Below are 6,934 nucleotides of genomic sequence, written 5' to 3' on the forward strand. Positions count from 1 at the left end.
ATGGCACCCGCCCTAATGACCTCCTCTTTGTCTATCCTTCTACGTTTTGTGCTTGGAGTGTGGCAATACCTATGGTGACGGTCTGGGTGAACGCAAGCCTTGACTAGATCGCTGGTTTCCGAGTCATATACTTCCTTCAGGTAATCGAAAAAATAAAGATATAAAGTGTACAGATTCTGGAGACGTATTTCGATTGCCGAACACGAGGCTTTGAATTTTATCTTATCCTCGGAATTTCTCGATTCTGGTGTCACCCTCTCGTGCAAATCAATAAAAAACGACGAATTCCAGGCGGGATTGCGTTCTAAGATATGACAGAGTACGCACAGTTTATCATCAAACCTCTCACAAGTAGATACTTTATTTAGCATATCCCAGTCCGTTGGTGTATCAAGAAATAATGTCAGAGCGTAAACGATACAGATTCCAAGACCGTACACATCATCAACTGGACCCAACATCAACCCTTCGGGAAAATCATACGACTCGTTTGCCACTAAGGCAATGACGGCCATTGGATCACGAAAACCAGAAATGTTGTACGCAAAGTCGAGCGTCGCTTCTTTCGAGTCCGGTGTTGGCATGTGAAATTGGTCAGACACCACACCAGTCCTAGGATCGACCCAAAAGTCTCGTTTGTCAGGGTGCCGAGTCCATTTCTTTTCATCTCGCAAAACGACACTCCTTCCGAAATCGATTAATCTGGCCTTCGGCCGCCCACGATCATCGATCTTTACGCATATGTTGGAAGGGTGGATGTCGCCGTGTAAGATTCCAAGGTTGTGCAAGTATTTCAACGCCGATAATAACGGAATAAATAACACCTCGATCGGATCAAAAAGCAACCGACATCGAAACCACGTCAACAAATCTTTTCCGGCATCCTCAAACGTCATTTCCGTTACAAACTTTAGCCGCTTTTCATCGTCGTGTGATACAGATATCTTTTTTAATAACGGGACGCAAACTTGGTCCAGCACTCGAGTCACGCGATGGTACGCAATATATTCTCTGTTGATATTAGGACACTGATCTCTGGTAGGTATCTTGACTGCACATCCATCTGCAAGTTTTACAACACCGTAACTCCCTTTCAGTTGATTCATTTTCATAAAATCTGAGCAACAAATGAATAGAAGCCGTGCAACTTAATATATTCTTTCGTTTTTTCTCTCGCATAAAATGGAAACGAAACAATCTGACACATTCAACCGTATTTTTTTTTCGATCTTTATTTTCGCGTCACAGTATAAATACAAATAACATCATCGGATTCTCTATTTCATCTCCTTACACGATATCGTACCTAGTCAATGCATCGAGCCACTTGCGCTTTTGTAAAGGAAAATCGAAAACCCACTGACAATAGTCTGTACTTTGTAATTTTTTATCTAACGCGGTAACTGTTACAATAAATGACATCATGACCCTTTTACCCCTCTCTTTGCCCATTTTTAATTCATTTGCTGTGTACCACCACTCTACTCGACCTGAACTCACGACTCCCGTCATTACCCAACAATGTCCAACCATTACATGAACAACCTTGCCATCGTGGACCGAGGTACTGATGCGTCCTTCCTCGTCGGTTGTGTCGTCAAATCTTCCACGCTTCCTCCTGTCTCCTCCGTGGCAATATCGACGACAACGATCAGGATGAACACAAGCTTTGACGAGTTGGCTAGTGTTTAAATCGTATACTTCTTTCAAATGGTCAAAGAATCCTGAATATACTGTAGTCAAAGTTCGAAGACGTTTTTCAATCTTACGAAGCAATGGATCTGAAAGACTCGTCGAGAATAACTTTAGTTTCTGATCTAAATCGACAAGAAAGGACGAACCCCAAGCGGGATTGTGTTTGAGGATGCTACAGAGTATACATAATTTGTACTCAAAGGTAGCTCCGGAAAACAACTCGTTTAGTATTCCAGATTCGTCTAATAAATCAAAGAATAACGTTAGAATACGAACGACACACATCCCTAGACCGTATATGTCATCAGCAGGACCCAAAGTCACGCCTGTAGGAAATTTTTTCGATTCGTTTGCCACTAGAACCAAAACACTCATTGGATCGCGATAATCGGGGACGTTGTACATGTAATCTGTGGTCGCTTCCTCTGAAGTCAGCGAAGGCGAATGGAATTGGTTGCTTACGATTCCAGTTATGGGATCCACCCATAATTTTTCGTCGAGAGGATGACGTTTCCACTGAACACTGTCCCGAACAACGACACTCCTTCCGAAATCGATTAACTTAGCCGTTAATTCTCCATCTTTATTTAGACTCACGCATATGTTACCAAGGTGGATATCACCGTGCAAGATCCCGAACTCGTGTAATTCATCTATGGTCGGCAACAACGTTTTCAGCAAAACCTTAATCGGATCAAAGAGCCATCCAGATTTGCACCACCGAAAAAGGTCGGTGCCGACATCTTCGAACCACAATTCACATACAAATATTGGTTTTCTTTCATCGTCGTCATCGTATACGTATATTTCGTCCAGACGGGCAATATTAAGGTCGTTAAGTCGCGGCTTCAAACGCCGGAAGGCAATGGCCTCTCTGTTAGTATTCGCACACTCAAAATACTTGGGCTTTTTGAGTATTTTTCCATTTTTTACCTCTACGATACCGTAATTTCCTTTACGTGTTTCCATTCTCAAGAGATCTAAACAGACCATGACGTTTAAAAATATTGTCGATATATTCTCTCACTTTTGGTGCCACATAAAACGGATACGTGGCAAATCGCGTCAGATATAACCCCAGGGGCTGTGGTCCATCATCTTCGCACCACAATGTCGCCTTAGGAGTAACCATCACTGTTTTCTGTTTATCGGGGTCGTCCATGCCACTCGAACGTAACCGAGACAACGCCACCAACAATGCCTGTATGATAGTAAACTCGTGAATGGCAGCGACATTGGGATGAATGATGGCCGTGTTTAAGGTACAACCTTGCATGGCATGCACTGTCATCCCCAATGCCGTCTTGATATTATAATATGAATACGTCAGTTTGGCAATCGGGCGATTCGGGTTAGGTCGTAGACGTCCAGATTGTATCATGCGACGTTCGTATGATGTATAATCGTCAAGGTAGATGGTATCGGAAGAGGACGTTAAGGTGTATTCATTTCCATTCATCAATTGAATAACAGGGTGTTCACCTCGGTTGGACAGACCTTTTAATTTACCAATGGCACCGTTCGCCACTCCCTCTAAAATGTCTCTGTTATCTAGAAATCGTACTGGACAGTCGACAAAAAAGCAAGTGTCACAATTCTTGGTCGTTTTGCAGATAAAATCTGCAACCTTTTTCTGTACCTTTTCTTTACCGTAAACCAAATATATTTTTTCTTTACTTGGTTCGTACTTTTCTTTACCATTCAATCTGATGATTTTCTTGTGGTCTATCTCTTTTAAAACTCGTTCAGTGTATTGGGCGATGTCTCTGTTACTCGTAAAAATTCGCGGAACGAATGGCATCACGTACGGGTTCATGGCCAGCACTTTTCCATCGGACCCATCGGTAGATTTTAGGACACACTTTCTGAGCAACGACACGTCATCATCCGACAAACTGTTCATGGCCATGCGATCAAGGAGTGCCCCATACTCGATATCCCCTTCTTGGCGAATATTCGTTGTTAACAACAAAACGCGATCGATCCATCCACCCTTAGAAGTTTTGGTGGTCCACCTTCTGTTTTCAAACAGATACACGGGATTTTGGCGAGTGCCGCTACCAACAGGGGGCAATTGTTGAAAATCACCGACAAATACCATTACGATACCACCAAATGGCAAATGGCGATATATGGTGTCTCGCCAAAACTTTGCGATTCCATCTAAAATCTCCACCATGATTCCACTCACCATGGAAACTTCATCGAGAATCAAAACGTCTGCATATGCAATCGCGGGAACACCCATACAAGCTGCACTGTGGTTGTTATTAAAAAACCTTCTGCGATCGGCATCGTGACGTTTGATGTAAAAGGACATAAAACTTTGACTTGCACCGCTACCTTCTCCGATCGTCTTCATGTGATCATTTTCGACCTTCTTCAAACCAAAAGCGCTATGCACCGTGGTCGGGGCAAGAGTGTCCAGTAATTCATTCGGTATGAGTTCCCGCTCAACGGCCTTTGTGAGCTGATTCACAGCGTCGTCTCTTATGTTCACTACAGCAGCACCCGTAGAACCCGTGACGATCAACTTGGTACCTTTGTCGTACAGTTTTTTAATTACTCGATTCATACAAGTGGACTTGCCCCGGCCAGGAGATCCAGTGACGAAAACGTTTTTACCTTCCTCTATCCAACGCACTACTTTATCTACGTACAATTGATCAAAGTGTTCTTTTACGTATGCCGCGTCCAGCACCTCTTGATCGTCTTCGTCCTCGGGTTCCGAGCAAACGTCGAAATCATCAGATTCTTCTTTCGGGAAATCTTGCTCCCAGTTCCAATCATCCCACTTGTCGTCCCACTTTAGTATTTTATTGGCCGCTTCTATTTCGATTGTATAGTCTGGATCTGGAGAAGAACGCTTCATCGTCGTGCGTACTCTATTGCCTTGAGCAACAGACAATGCAAATTATATCGTGTAAAGAAGTGATCTCTGTAATACTCTACAGGAAAAACAAATTCGTTGTCACAGGGTCTATGTTCGCATCGTTGCACTATGACAATAGGTTGATACCCAGACACTTCGAGCGCATGAAATGTTTTTGCGAAAACTGGTTTGAAATTGTGATCTTCAAAGAGCGACCAATCGACAATCAACGCAATGCCTCCCAGATGCCTTTGTTTCCTGACGGCTTCGTTTAAAACGAATCGAAGAGCCGTTTTTAGAGACTCCGTGTCTGTCTTCTGAGAGTATAGCGGCCATTCGATGACCACTAACTCCGTTAGATATTCTCTTAATTTTCGATGCCGGATTGGTACGATCCCGTGTTGTTCTTCTCGTACACGTATCCCCCTTTTCACACTGGCTATATCATTTGGTTCCAGCGTACAAAGGGCGTCATAAACGTCATTCCCATGAACGACCAATACGTACATTCGAGGTGTACCAGAGAGAGCCCTTACGATGTTCGCTGCTACTCTGTTTATCCATCGCTGTATCAACCTACCAGTATCTCTCATTAACTTAGCCATCCCGTTTTTATTTATCAAACGAATGACTCATGGCAATTAAACAAGATCACAGCCTGCACGTCAATGCATTAAACGTTCTTCGGGAGCACCTCGAGGAGGTAAACTCTTACCTTCCATCCACTTCCGAAACACTGAAACGAAATAAGCGCATCGCCGTTTGTCGCACGATTTGCGAGTTAAAGACTACACACGATGTAACGGTACACCCTAAAGATGGCATATACCTTTGGGAAGTTTCCTTATCGCCCATTAAAGACCCAAAACATCCTTCGTACCAAGCCCACGATAAAAATATACGTCAACACTTAAACGATGTGCAACGACACCAAAAGACCAGACAACTTCTTAGGGATGACTCCGATCGGTGGTCAAACACAAGCGACGACACAAAACACAAAGTCCACAAATGGTTAAATTCTGATCGTTCTAGTGCTGATGTTGACGTGAAAAATGTAATCCACGTCGTCTCCCGGACACTTGCATCTTGAAAATCGATTCGGATATGTTTTCATTGTTCGCATTGACGTTGGTGACTGCCGGTTTAGGAGTTTATTATCGAGACTCTTGTCAGGTTCCCTATGGTTGTCTTGGACGTTCTGGTCTCTTGTTGTACGTGGTGTGCAACAAATCTATGTGTCCTGTGAATCACACGGCCATCGACCTCAGAGAATGCAAAAATACAACCGGACCAGCTAACGAGTCAGACACTTGGCTCGATTCTGGATGTGCTTTGCTGGGAGGAGGATGTACTCGGCGATTTGTCAAGTCTTCCAGAGACGACCCCTGGTGTGTACCCGTGGAACTAGACAGTGACGGACGGTATGCTCCTGTCGTGCGTGTGAACACTACCCGTTGCCGAATTGAATGCGATCAAGATTATGGTGTCTTGAACAAAAATGGGACCATGTCTTGCGCTTGCCCGCCACCTTCTCCACAAACGGCCGCGAAACAGGCTTGCGAATCCAACATCACAGACAAGGTTCCCGATAACGCGAATCATTTTTTTTGTCAGTCGCCCTTACCTTGTAACTCGACTAGTTGTTCGTGTATCCCTCAAGATGGAGTCATGGCCATTACAATAGATTTGAAAACGGGAAAGCGAAACGTCCGCGCCGCATATGACATTTTGGAACTCTTTCCCGTTTCGTCCTCAACCAAAGAAGGAAAATGCCCTATCGGATGGCACCACAAGAAGGCTGATGGATATGGAGTAATGGCATTAGCGAATGGGTTCCGGTTCTTTCGTCCCTCCTATGGCATGTTTTATCAACCCATTGGTCTTCCCGTAGCAACATGGCGACCGGACAGTTGTGTTTGCTTGGAAGATTGCCAAAGTAACTTTCCAAAGATCTTATGTGTGTTACCGGGGTGGCTTCGACAACCGATGAGATGCATTCCATCTTCTTATCTCGAGAAGCCTGTGGACATTACCAATAAGATACTGTCTGTGACTTGGAAGAATAAATCGATGGCTAAGATTGAAACGTCCAACAACTTTAATTGGACTTGCGTTTCCAATCACGATGAACATTGTCAAATTCCTTCAACTATACCACTGAAGTCGTCCCCGGAGTGTCTTTGTCTGAGTTCCTGTACCCCATCTCTATGCCCCTGTGGAGCCCGTCGTTACCGTCTGTTCAAATACTACGATTCCAAAAGAATGGACGTAGGATTGTGCAGACTTTCTATGGGTGGTACTCGGAGTGTCTGGGCCTTGGCTCCATGTCAAGGAAAGACCGATACCTGTCATTCGAATGCCACC

This window comes from Montipora foliosa, chromosome 9 (genome assembly GCF_036669935.1).
Source record: "Montipora foliosa isolate CH-2021 chromosome 9, ASM3666993v2, whole genome shotgun sequence".
NCBI lineage: Eukaryota > Metazoa > Cnidaria > Anthozoa > Scleractinia > Acroporidae > Montipora > Montipora foliosa.